General features: G+C 37.2%; 1 protein-coding gene across 1 annotated transcript in view; it reads left to right on the top strand.

Annotated features, from left to right (window-relative positions):
* LOC139701164 (acid sphingomyelinase-like phosphodiesterase 3b) overlaps positions 1-13,285 on the top strand; it is a 1,047,894-nt gene that overhangs the window by 368,435 nt on the left and 666,174 nt on the right. The window lies entirely within an intron of this gene.

Raw genomic sequence — 13,285 nt, 5'->3', positions numbered from 1 at the left:
GACGAGGTGTATTGCTTATTGATTTTATGGCCCGTGGAGACACTATTAATGCCAATGCGTATTGTGAAACATTAAAGAAATTACGGCGGGCAATACAAAATCGGCGGCGAGGTCTATTGTCTACTGGTGTCATTCTCGTTCATGACAATGCCAGGCCTCATGCAGCTGGGATAACACAAAAACTTTTGCAGCAATTCAAATGGGAAACTTTCGACCATCCACCGTATAGCCCGGACTTGGCCCCTTCAGATTTTCATCTCTTTACATAGCTTAAAGACTTTTTGGCAGGAAAAAGATTTGACAGCGATGAAGAACTTAAAGAAGGAGTGACCCTGTATCTCAATGAGCTGGCGGCGAAGGACTATGCAGCAGGAATACAGAAACTTGTCACACGTTATGACAAATGCCTTAATTTGCTTGGAGATTATGTTGAGAAGTAGTTTAAAGTATCCTCTTTCAAATAAAATTTTTTATGTTTGTTAATATTTACTTTTGTGTCTTTATTTCACGAACGGGTACTACTTTCCGGATGACCCTCGTATCTAACAAATATTAATCTACCGTTAATTATCTTAATCGATGACTGTGTTTGTAGGTATAACTCTTAGCGAAGCGACGTAAAATGTTTTGAATCATGCATGATCTGTCCAAAATGTAGTAGGACTGAATCAATAAAGATTAATTTATTGCCATAATTCATATATTCACTCAAACGTCTTGGAAACAGCATCCTTGTGCGTCTACGCACCACAGACAGTGGTTTCTCTGTCTCGTGGCCTTCTGGAAGTCGGCGCCCGGAAGTTACGGCCTGTTGTAACCTTTCCATCGAGCCTTGGTGACGTCATTAAAGTATAGATTTCTGGTGAAGGAAGAGGAAGGATTTTGAAGGGGCATTTTATAAAAATTAGGATTCGCACTCACATGGTTCAGAAGCTCTTGGCTGATCCGGGTTTGATTTTTCTGTTGTTCATATGAGAGAATTCGAAACAAACTTCCAACAAACCTTTCTCATGCCCATGTTTTCGCACGACATACAAGTCGATGCACATTACTTTTAGGGAAGCGAAGCTCATCAGAAACCATGCAAATACTTAATTTGCGATCCCTGTTCAACAAAGCTTTCACTCTTCTAGGATTTTTGTAACTTTTTCAGATCATAGGGCGTCCTAAACGTTCGTTGTCTTCAACATCTTCTCTACCCTCCCTAAACAACTTGTGTCGCTCAAAAATACCCAATCTACCTATGGCGTTATTACTATAAGCTGCCTTGGCCATTTCATGAGTCTCTCTCCCGGTTTTTTCCAGGCTCACGTAAATTATTTACGTAAAATTTGATAACGTAGCGCTGTTCCAATTACCGGTTCATGACGAAGCGTAACAAGGTCACGTTCTAGAGGTTTCACAAACGAACGATCCGAATTCCGCAAAGGCTGTGAGCCAACGCCAACGGCCTTCAGCCTTTCCTGAGTATCCCCTCCCTTGAACCCAGCCAGAGAAATCGCCGTTCGTCCGTCTATCCGGGAAAAAATAAGTCATATCTGTAGAATTTCTCTTGCTTGCTCTTCACATTTTCACATTTCAGTTTGTCATATCTTCTACGTAACTTCTTGCTGTTCCAAAAGATTATTCTATTTTTTCTCGTCCCTGCATTCCAAAATTTTATTCCTCTTGCCACGGTCTCTAAATACCTCTCAATGTGTCCTCCAACCACTCTGTGTCGTTTATTCAAAATGTTTATTAAAACGTTATCAATTATCTTAAAATTTTTAATTATAATGAGTATTTCTCTCTCTCCAACTTATTTTGATCCGATATTATCCATGATTGCATTATTCTTCATCCATACTGATCTTCTTGCCTTTGTATACTGGGTGCCAGATACATAATATGTTACCTTCCTCATAAGTTGCTGTAATATTATTACTTAAACAATTACTTAGTGTTCATGCCATTAATATTTACGTCTTCTCAGTGTTTCTTTGTCCAAATGAAATCTCGAAGGCATGCCTCTACTTTCAGTTTGGTAGTTAGCTGTTTAAAGATTGTGTTAGATAAACAGGCTGAACACCATTTCATTTCTTAGTCTCGCCTAAGAGGCCATTTAGCATCCAACACTGCTATTAACTCTTTTTAAATCCGCATTTAAATTCCTCCTTTCATTCCCTCCTTATGAGCCAACCATTTTCCTCCCCTTATCCTCTCTTTCACTCTCTTCGACATTCCATCACCCATCAAAACTCTTTTAATCCAGCTTTGTTGTTTGTTTTCTATTGTATATTTGCCGTCTTTCTACAACCAAATCAAAAATCTTTCAATCTATACCAACCATGCTGCTTCAATGACCAAACTACTTTGGTTCTGCAATTAATATATCGCTGCTCTCTTGGTGAATATTTTGATCGTAAAATATGTAGTTTTATTTGCAAAAAAACTTCCAAATACGTCTAAAACTTATGGTTTCGCAAAGGCCAAAGCATGTAGTAGTTACTAAAATGATTAAGAAATATTGAAGATAAGAAAGATCTCGTTAAAATATGTAGTAGCTCTAAGCCCTCCTTTAAGTTAAAGATCGTATATTTTCTGGGTTTTTTAGCACTCGGGGAAATCCAATTACTGGTCAATACGATCGTGTGCGAAAGTTTGTAATGTCTTATTCCTCTACCTTTCTAATGCATAAGTACCACAAGCTAAAAAGCTGAAACATTTCAATTATCTGAATATTCTCTAGTGTTTTAATTTATTTTATGCAATTTTAAATGGATAAAGATGATTTTATTATAATATTACACCATATAGAGGTCAACTGGTAATGAAATCGTCTTTATTTATCTATCTTGAGTGACAGCCAAAGAAAGCGTTCTAGTACGGGCAAAGTGGGAATTTATCTGCATTTGACTCTTTGACAGGAGAATTCTGAAACCTTCGGTGAGCTTTGACATTCTTTAAAAGCTAGAGTGGTCAACCGCAGATCATGGAGGTTTATGGCTCAGGTTCAGTACTTAAGATATTTCCATGGAGCGCGGTACCCATTACCGTCACGTAAAATTGACCATAGGGGACAAGAAAAAAACCTTCCCATTGACCCATCGTCCCTCAATTTCTCGATGAAAGATCTTTCCCGCCTCACACTAGGGCGCTCCTCTGCACCCGGCTGTCATTTCGAACGTTTTTTTACGGCCAAATGAAATGCAATCAATGGCGTTGTCACGGCCAGCTAGCCAGCCAGCGACCGTCCGCCCATGGAAACGGATTTCCTCCTTGCCGTGTCACTCGGAGCATTGGCTCCCCTTTCTCCTTGTCATCTTCTCGATACGAGGACTCACGACCTCAGCCCTGTCCCCATCCTTAAACCCCACGGTCAAAGGTCGTAATAAGGAAGATTTATGGGAAATGGGTAAAGGGACGCGGGGTTCGAGGTCACGTAAATAAGAACTGTTGTTAATTTTTTTTTACCCCAACGACCACGGATCTCCGACTCTCTTTCCGGGAACGCAAACGAAATGCGTACGCAGGTATGGATTTTGACGCAATGTGAGAAAATTTCGGGCCCGAATCACTTTAATGCATTTTATTTGAGAGAATTTTATTTTTAGCGTAAACTTTTGCTTCGAGTCAAAGAAAATAAAAACAAAGTGGGCGTTAAATAATTAGCATTTTTTCTTAAAAGTTTAGTATGCTCTTTTATTTATTTACGGCGTATATTAACTCTAGAATAATGACATCAAAGAAATATTTGGGACATGATTAATTCCAATCTTAGGAAACTCACTCATGTATCTTGCAGTGCTAACTTTCCATTAAAAAATATTGCAACATATATTTTGAAAATTTTCTTGGTGTTTTTCTTAATTTTAGCATTTTAGTATATACAGATATGAACAGCTAAAAAATTGGCCTTTATTTTGGACTTCCCTGCATTGATTTGGGATCCAAATCAACCATGAGAAAACAAGTATTCTTTATATTTTAAGTTTAAGGAATATCCATGAATATTAATTTTCAATTTCCTAAGGTCTTCATTTTTATGGATGATCTACTCCGAAATATTCTGTAAATTTCACGCGCCACGTATCATTTTTTGCAGTAAGCATTGTAACCATTGGAATGTTGTGCTTCTCGACTGTCCCCTTATTTCAGTACAACTCTTCAGAATGTACGCGCCAAGGATGACATTTAATACTCTCTCCGATTAATTATTTGTTATTAATATATATTATTGTTATCCATTGTTTCCAGTGCATGGTAATTCTGAAAGTTATCCTCAACGGATGAAGGTAACATTATCTTTGATTCTGAAGGAAACAGGTTCCGGTTACAAATTTTATTTAAACTTTTAAAAAAATTGAAAATAGTTGCCTTATTCACGTATTAGCAAACAAATTCACCCGAATATGAAATACCTGGTTGATAATTTAGCTGGAACAAACAGGTTGAGGAAACGCTGGGTGGAGTTGAATCAGCCGTCAGTATTGAGATAAACTGCAACATATTGGATAAAGGAAGTAGGGCATGTTTCCATTACGTCTTGTGACTTTTCTCGCTCAGACTTTAAAGTGGAGTTTTACGATGTTTCCTTCACCGTATCAAGTCCAATCCACTTTTATTTTTTCTTTCCCTGTGTAGAAACTCCCTGCTGGCTTGAAATAGCATTGAGAAGAAAATATTCTTTAGAGGAATGCGGTCTTCGCGTTTGGATTACCTTGTATAGTCTTCTATAAATTCGTCTCGCTAGGTTATAGAACTCTGCTAGGTGTACATTTAGAGCCTCCTGAATGTTAGCCATAAGTTTTTCCTATATTTTAAGCTAATAAAAATGCTGCATTACTACTTTTGTGATTTATGCCTGAAGTGTAAGCCATAAAAATCATCCGGTAGAAATATTTAAACAGATCTATAGAGTGTAAAATTGTATTTATAACTGTATAAATCACCTACTGCTGTCTTTAGTCTATTTGAAAAACCCAGTTGTGCATTTTACCCATACTCTTTCTTTAATGTGGCATGGTATGCAATGCTCTAAGTATCTTTGTTTGTTACGAAACATTGCATCGATTTTTGCTCCCTGAAGAGTATGTTTTAAAAGTATCGTAAAATACATAAATTTAGTGTTCTTTTATTGTGCTTGTTGGTCACGCATTCAATCCTAGAATATTTTACGACATTAGCCAACGATTTCATTCTCTCCTTGATACTCGTAATAAGTACATTAAGTTTTAGACGCAGTAATCAGCATACTAACCATTATAGTTGTACGAATCTTGAGCATCAAAGCAAATTTTGTAATTTACCTCGTCGTGTAAATTTAAGCTTCGTCTTTAACAAACTTGTGATTTGAGAACTCAATCTTTTCAAAGTCTGTTTTATTGGCGTATCTCTTAATAGTGTTTTGAATTCCCGTATGAGTGAAAATATCTTTTTTGCGATGGGTAATTTCATATTGAACGGAATCGGTTTTAAGATTAAACACTCAGAAGTATATTTTCTTAAAATAGAACGGTATGTTAAATCATCGAATTATTTGATACATGTATGGGACTTCATGCAGAGGACATACAATCACAAAATTCACTTTTTACGACAAAAGGATTAATAAAAGTGGGTCAAGTTTGATGTTCGGAATTCTTACCTGAGAACAAAATTTAAATTATCAATAGACGCTAATAATAAATACCTAGGACCCAGTAAATTTTTAAACAACTGTAAAACTTGGCAAATGAAGTTGCCTCACCCAATATGTAGTTTCAGGGCAAGTAATACATTTAATTAAACTGTGGTAGCAAACTTCATGAAACTTGACGGACAACGTAAACTCGTACTCAGATTATTTAGAAATGAATGTTATTGCCGCAAGGCTGAGAAATATGGACGAGAAACTAAGATCTAATATAGACTTTCCGATCCAATGGCAAGTAAACATGTAATTGGAGAGATTCCTCCATTCAAAGCAGGATGTGGTGGCAAATTTTAAGCTGTCACAGAATTCAAATTAAAATATTGCTCTCTGACAGCACTACCACGTTTTCTTAACTAGCATATCTTCCCTAAAATCAGTCATGGAAACTGTTGTGACAAGGTATTCAGGTTGAAGGGATAAACCTTAACGTTTCACGTGATGATTCACTGAGGTTCCCCGCCGACATGTTCGAAAGATTGCGGAGAGACGCCAACGCATTTGGAAATAATGCTCTGAGTAACCGAAGATGAAGGGAGAAGGCGGGACGGGGAACATTGGGGGGCACTAGAGGAGTGGGAAAGCCCAAAGAGGAAAGAAGGCGATCAAGAAGACCCTCGTAATCGAAGGATTTGCTCCGAAGCGATGAAAGAAAGACCTCTATCCCATCCTTTATATAACTATCTACCTCTCTCACTCTCTACCCTGCCTTCCCAGCATGTCTCCAAGCCCGTTTCTCCTCTCTCAGCACCTAATTCCACTCTTCGCGAAAACCTTGATACGCTCCTTTCTTCTCCTCACCGATTCCTTTTCCTCCTCCTCAATACATCTTACCCACCCACCCCTTCTCCCCACAAACTCCTGTGCCCAGCCCCGACTCCCACAGCACCCGGGGTCACCCCGCCAAAACCACCTTTTGCCCCGGCCGCTCCTTCAACCAACCTCTTATTCCCCTTCTCCTGAAACGCCAACCCTTGACCGGGATTTCGGGAAGCATACAGTAAATTACGGTTCCTTTGGAAAAGGCCGGCAGCAGGAATTCGCTCTGATCACGTGACGACTCGGATAGGAGAAGGGAGAGGGACGGGTGGAGGTTGGAGAAAACGAGATCGAGGTGGCGTGGTAGAAATTGGGGAAAGGTAGAAAGGTTAAAGGGATAGGTGAATGAACCGGAGCAGGGATCTTGTATGTGTATTTATTACTTGTATCAATGTACCGATATACATTGATGATTTTTCCATAGATATATTCTTTCTATCATGTGTATGTACACACACACATATATATGTGTGTGTAAATATATATATATATATATATATATATATATATATATATATATATATATATATATATATATATATGTATATATATATATATATATATATATATATATATAACCATAAACACAGTAATCAACCCGAAAGTCGGTTTGGTAGGTAATGCTAGAGTTTACCCAGTACTAAGCCCTAATGGGGGCCAGTTCCTTTCCCTGTGCTGTTTATGGTTTCCCCGGAAGACCTGGTACCCGAAAAATCACAAAGCTTGGATGGAGCTTCAGGTGCTCAGAGTGCCTTGCCTGGGCATCGAACCCGGGCCCCTCAGGTTAGCAGTCCAACGCTCTACCCACTGGACTACCACGACCCATATATATATATATATATATATATATATATATATATATATATATATATATATGGGTCGCGGTTTATGGTTTATATATATATATATATTTATTTATTTATTTGTTTATTTATTTATGAGCATACACACACGAGGCAGTTAAGGTCTTTTGGGCATTGAAAGAGCGTAATAGGTAGAAAAGATTGGGATAAGAGTTTGATGTTCTGCTGCTGGGAGGGGGGCGAGGAAGACTTCGAAAGAGAAATTCGATGAAAAAAGTGGGCGAAGGAGAAGGAACCAAGGTTAGGACGTGATAGGAGAAGTAGTGGTCGGGGAATGTTATGGGAAGAGATAGGAGGACGCACTCGGGGTTCAGAGTGAGGCTAGGATTGGAAAAACCTCATTTTTTGGAAGAGGATTCAGGGAGATGGTAAGAAAATAAGAAGGAAATATAAAGATACGTATAAAGGGTAAAAATAAGAAGCAATAATAGAGCAAATATATAAGTTGAATTTTAGATTAATAAAATATTATCGGTTTTTTATATTAAGCCTTTTAAACCGTTTTTTCTCTCCAATTTTACAAACAAGTAAATGCTACCAAGTTTATGCTGAAAAAGTCTTTTGAGTTTATCGGAAAATGGGCAATAAAATTCGTGCGATACAAGGAAAGGTAGGAGGAAATCACCCTATTATATAAAAATATCCAAATGACCCAGACCGTAGCTTCACAGCAAATGAATTCCCCTTGAATAAGGATATAGTTCTGTGATTTCAGGGCAAATGTTTTGCATTTATATAGGCATATATTATCTGGGCTTCTACCTTCCAAAATTTCTCCTTCTATTTATTTTTCCTTATGTAAAAAGGTATGGAAGGAAACTATGAGAATTTCCCACTCAAGTTCTACTAACAAATCGCAGAGTATTCCACTTCGTAGCAGTGAAAAAGTTATAGATAGGGGTAAAGTAAAAACAGATTATGCTTAAAAATTAATGACATCATAAAGAATAAAATTAATGGTTCTTACATACTTTTATGTATAACAAGGTTTTAATTGAAAAATCCACGTATGAAATAAAATGGGAAACCCAAGTGTAGAATCAGCGAGCAATGCTATCAAGTTCTATCTAAGAATATTTACTCATTAGGGTTGACATTTATTGCTAAAATGGTCGATTTATTTTTTACTCGAAAAATTTTCGTCTAACAGAAGAAATTGGCGGGATAGTATTCCACTACTGATTCACGCATGTATTTAATTAGATCATCAATGTACGTCTCCCTTGAATAATAACATTAACAGCACTGGGACAGGTATTGAAGAATGCGGAATTTTATGCTTAACACAAATAGTAAAATATATTTGCGGGGGAAACGATGGATTGAAATAATATATAGTATATATTATTGATACTATGAAAAGTTTTTTATCAATGTCAGTTAGAAATCTATGCAGGGACATTAAGGTAGCAATGCCTTATGCTCGGTCCATGGGATTATAAGGATTACCTTTAAACAGAGATTTAAATGGTCTCATTTTATATTGCTCCACCTGAGATCATGGAATGTGGTTTGCTGAATGGTTTCTCATTAATACATGAGCGTCAAACTCAAGTAAGGTGGTTCTAAGGAATTATGTTGCCCTCCTCATTTAGAGAATGCGGACCATTAGGGCGTGTCATATCCCGAACCAGTTCCGCGAAAATCGATTCGGTCTCTAGGCTTAGTTACCGGAGGTTTGGAACGATTGACGGGGCTGCGGCGTTAAGGAAACAGAGCGAAAGGTTGAGGATGACGGAGAGGGGGGGAGATGAAGAGGTTGAAGAATGGTGTAAGGGATGAAGCGAGATGGGCCCGCCAGTCGGTCGGTTGGAAAGGGTTAGGAGGAGGGTGTATGGGACCTGGGGTGGGAATGGGGAGAGTAGTCGATCGCGGGGGGGACGGGTGGTCGTCGGGAAGGATGAGGCGATAATTTACGGAGGAACGGGAACGTCTCTCCCACCACGGCAGCATATGGGTGAGTGAGGCTCGGAGAGAGGGCTACCCTGCCTAGAGTTGAAGTGTCGGAGGTAAAGGCGAGAATTGGGTTTTTTGGGTGGCGTGAGGAAAGGAGTTCTGGAAGGATCGGGAAAGAGAAAAGGGAAGAGGGTCCGCAAAATGGGGGGAGCGAATGAGAGATAAGGTAGAGAACAGTTTTGAGGGCAAGATCAAGGTGGCCGAGGAAAACCAAGACGGAAAAGGAAAAAAAATCTCCCGTGGGAGAAAGTTTTTCACGATTAGCGGAATTGGACAGAGATCGACAGCGTCCAGCTTAAACTTTTGATCTGTGCAGACGAGACTTTTTTACTTTAATGTTTACTCAGTATCTATGGATCTGGCAGCATTATAGTCACCAAGTACAAATACTAATGTGTGGTAGGCTCCAATCAGGTATTTAAACTGAGTTAAGTAAACCGATAGTTAATTATAAAAAAACGTATTTTTTATTCTGGTCGAATTGATTGGGTAAAAATTTATCTGAAAAATTTTTACTTCAATCTTTAATGTGCATTACCAACTTAAAAAATATGTGTTTATTATAATACAAAATAAGTACCTACGTCTTAGAAGATAAAGTACATACACCTTTCAGTTTTTGTAATTTTTTCTATATTCATCATTAAAAAATAGCTAAATTACGAAGTGGTATTTACAATGGTTCCCTACAGTGTTACATCTATTTCTCTAGTCTTGAGTGGGGAAAAAACTTAACGCCCGAATCAATGGTTCATTGACTGCATTGGCTCTCTCTCTAGCTACACAAGAACTTCTGATGGCATTGCTCGCAATGCTTAAATAGCCTTCAGAGAATGATAAAATTCTAAAATTTAATAAAGAGTATATTTTATAATTTAAGATGACCCTGAAAAATTAAAGGTTCTGTTATTGTGTGAAACGAGCCAGGGAATAAGCAATAACCATTATTATCGAATTTCCGTTTATCTCTAATATGAATGACTAAACTCGGACTGATATGACAACATTACCAAAGGCCTACAACCCCATTTTGAAATCTTTATCATTGTTACTATACTTAAAATGACGTGAAATAAATTCTTAGAAATCTAAATAGATAAGAAGAAAAATTACAACCAACACATCTATTTCTCGTAGTAATTGGAAAAATTACTAAAAACAAAGCTCATTTAATGAGAAATCTAAAATATTATTGTGAATAATAACTATTCAATTTATAAATTCCGTATTACAGAATGTTAATATATCATGCACTTGGAAAAATATTATCAATAAAAATTGATTACTTACATCCTTATTTAAATCAATTATAAAAGGGGGAAGAATTTAGATTTTTACTTTCGCACTAAGTAATATTCCTATTTATCGTTATTCGGACATTACAGAAATAGTATTTCGATATTAAATAGCGCATAATCAGAACGCATTCTGGTTTCTTTTAGACGATCCAAGTTAAAGTCACACAGAAAAACTTTACAATTCGTATCGTATTGACAAATAGAAAGCAAAATGAATGGCGAGGCTAGTATGTATTTCTGCCTATCTGCGTAGCGGATAAACAAAAGAGAAAAAGATATTCTTCTGAACACTTAAATATTGACGTGGGAACAAAACAACGCGAGTACTCGGGAAAGAAAGGAAATTTCGCTCGAAGTTCATAATTCAAGAGTGCATTCGGGTTTTAGAAAAACGTCAGACTTCAAGTCTGGAGCTTGGAAATAAGAAAAGGAAAGGCTGGAAGGTTTTGGTATACTTCGGAGAGCAAAGGAGGGAAGAGGAAGTGCCTCTGAGAGGACGTTGAAAGGGGATGGAGGAGGGAGAGAGAGAGAGAACGGCTGACGGAAATGAAGGGGAAAGAGAGAAAATGGAGGGGGCGGTAGGTGTAGAAAACGGCGGGATTGTGTGGTAGGGTGGGGAAAAGAAAGGGTTTTTGAGATGAAAGTGAGAGTGAATTAGTGTGACCTCAAGAGAGGAGTAATGAATCGCTCTGCCCGAAGGGGAGGTTATGGGGGTGTTCTGGATTGGAGGAAGAGGAGGGAGGGTTGGCGGGGTTTGGATAGAGGCGCTTGGTGAGGAAGCTCTTTAAACCTTCGAGCCAATATCTCCAGGGGAGGGGGGGTAGGAAAACACTAGCCATATAGCCCTCGCTCCCTGCTTTGCACTCGCTTCAATTTCTTCTTCTAACATTTCCTTGTTTTTATCTCGACCTTCCCCTTCCATATTGTGCGTTGTAATCTCTTCCTTTTATTTGTGGTGAGTGTTTGTGTTGGACTCGTGAATGGGTTTCTCTTAGGATGTACGCTAATGAAATGCAGGAACCAAGACCACTGCAGTCGACCGCAACAGTGGTATAGGTTTAATATCCCAGAAGCTCTACGTATTCTAACACTTTCATCTGCTCATGGGTGTATTACCGGAAAGCTTTAAATGAGTTCAGGACGAAGAAATTAAGTGATGACGCAACAGAGTAATTTATACGGAAAAATAACAAATTGGCATTGTAAGATGACAAAAATAGTTCTCAAATAGGTTTACATTAGTGTAAAACTGATTATTATGAATAATTTGTCAATGGCGCTTCTCATTAATCGAAACGTTTTCCAAGTTTGAAGCCATATTTTAAATGTAATATTTGAATGTGATTCATGACTATTTCTGACAGGGAAAAAAATGATTGAAAACCTCGACCTATTTCAATATAAAATTTATATAGCAAAGGACTAAAAAATATAACGCTCAACGGACACGCATATTCAATGTTTTTTTTACGCTTCAACTATAAAAAAATAACCATGTTATATTTATTGGCTCTGAAATATGTCGTAAGAATAACGAAACAAGATGAAACATTAGTACCAATAGGTATCTGATTTGGTATAAGATATTTTTGGATTTGGTTTGGAATATTTTAGGTCATTTTGGGATATTTTCGGTTGAATGGGATTTTACCGGAGATGTTAATATCATTTTTGCTGGAAATGATTTTTTCGTATCCTGATTAGGACACATACTAAAGAGGATTAAACCTCGATGCATATTTTAATTTTCTTATTTATGCGTACTGCAATAGCCACAAAATATATTAGGTTTCCTTATCCATGCGTGTTGTAATAGCCAATAAAATATTGCGCGTTTGCTTAAGGCCTCACAGTTTAAGAAATGACTAAAACAATCTTTACGTGACGCGATAAACATATTTTTTGCAGACATTCAAAAATACTACTTTTAATTTGAAATAAAATATACCAAGAAAAACGCTAAGGCTATACGTTTATAACAATTGTATCATTTTTGCCAGGGCAATTACTGTCTCAATAAGCTTCTTGCCCTACATTCACTACCCTAGTATTAACTGAAATTGAAATACATTGGGAAATTTTATATCTTAAAGAGGTCAGTCACAACGCAAAGTGGTCAATACTTCGTGCGCTTCATTATTAAATTGCAATGTTTAAAATTCAATTTAATTGCAACTTAATAAAATCAACGCCAGCATACACCGTTCCAGCGTTTATGTTTGAAGCATTGCCAAATTCACAGATCGATTAATTATTTATTCTTAATTATTTAAATAGAATTACATTGATGTAAACTAACTCCTTTACAGAATTGTCTTACCGCGTGAAATTATTGCAACATTTTTAGCATATTGCTTGAAAGAAGATATATTACAGTACTAAGATAGAGGTGGAAAGTTCGGGTGACAGAGTAGATTTTAAAGATTAGATGCCTTCGGAACGTTATCTTTGGATATAAGGTTCCAAATTCATTATATATTAGGTTATTATAGTTTAATATCCGTTTTCAATGGATAAACATCGATTTTATTACTCATCAAATCACAAAGTACGATACAGCCTTACTGACCCTAAGGGATTATTTCCATACTTTTTCCAATATCTATATATGCCCATTACAATTGTTAAGTACTCTTTGTAACGTCACTTCAATTTTTTTACTCGATGTTGCTGGAATA

The sequence above is a fragment of the Hetaerina americana genome, unplaced genomic scaffold (genome assembly GCF_022747635.1).
Source record: "Hetaerina americana unplaced genomic scaffold, ioHetAmer1.1.p SCAF_11, whole genome shotgun sequence".
Classification (NCBI taxonomy): Eukaryota; Metazoa; Arthropoda; class Insecta; order Odonata; family Calopterygidae; genus Hetaerina; species Hetaerina americana.
Note: the sequence above shows the minus strand (reverse complement) of the source record. Positions and strands in the feature narration are given on the sequence as shown.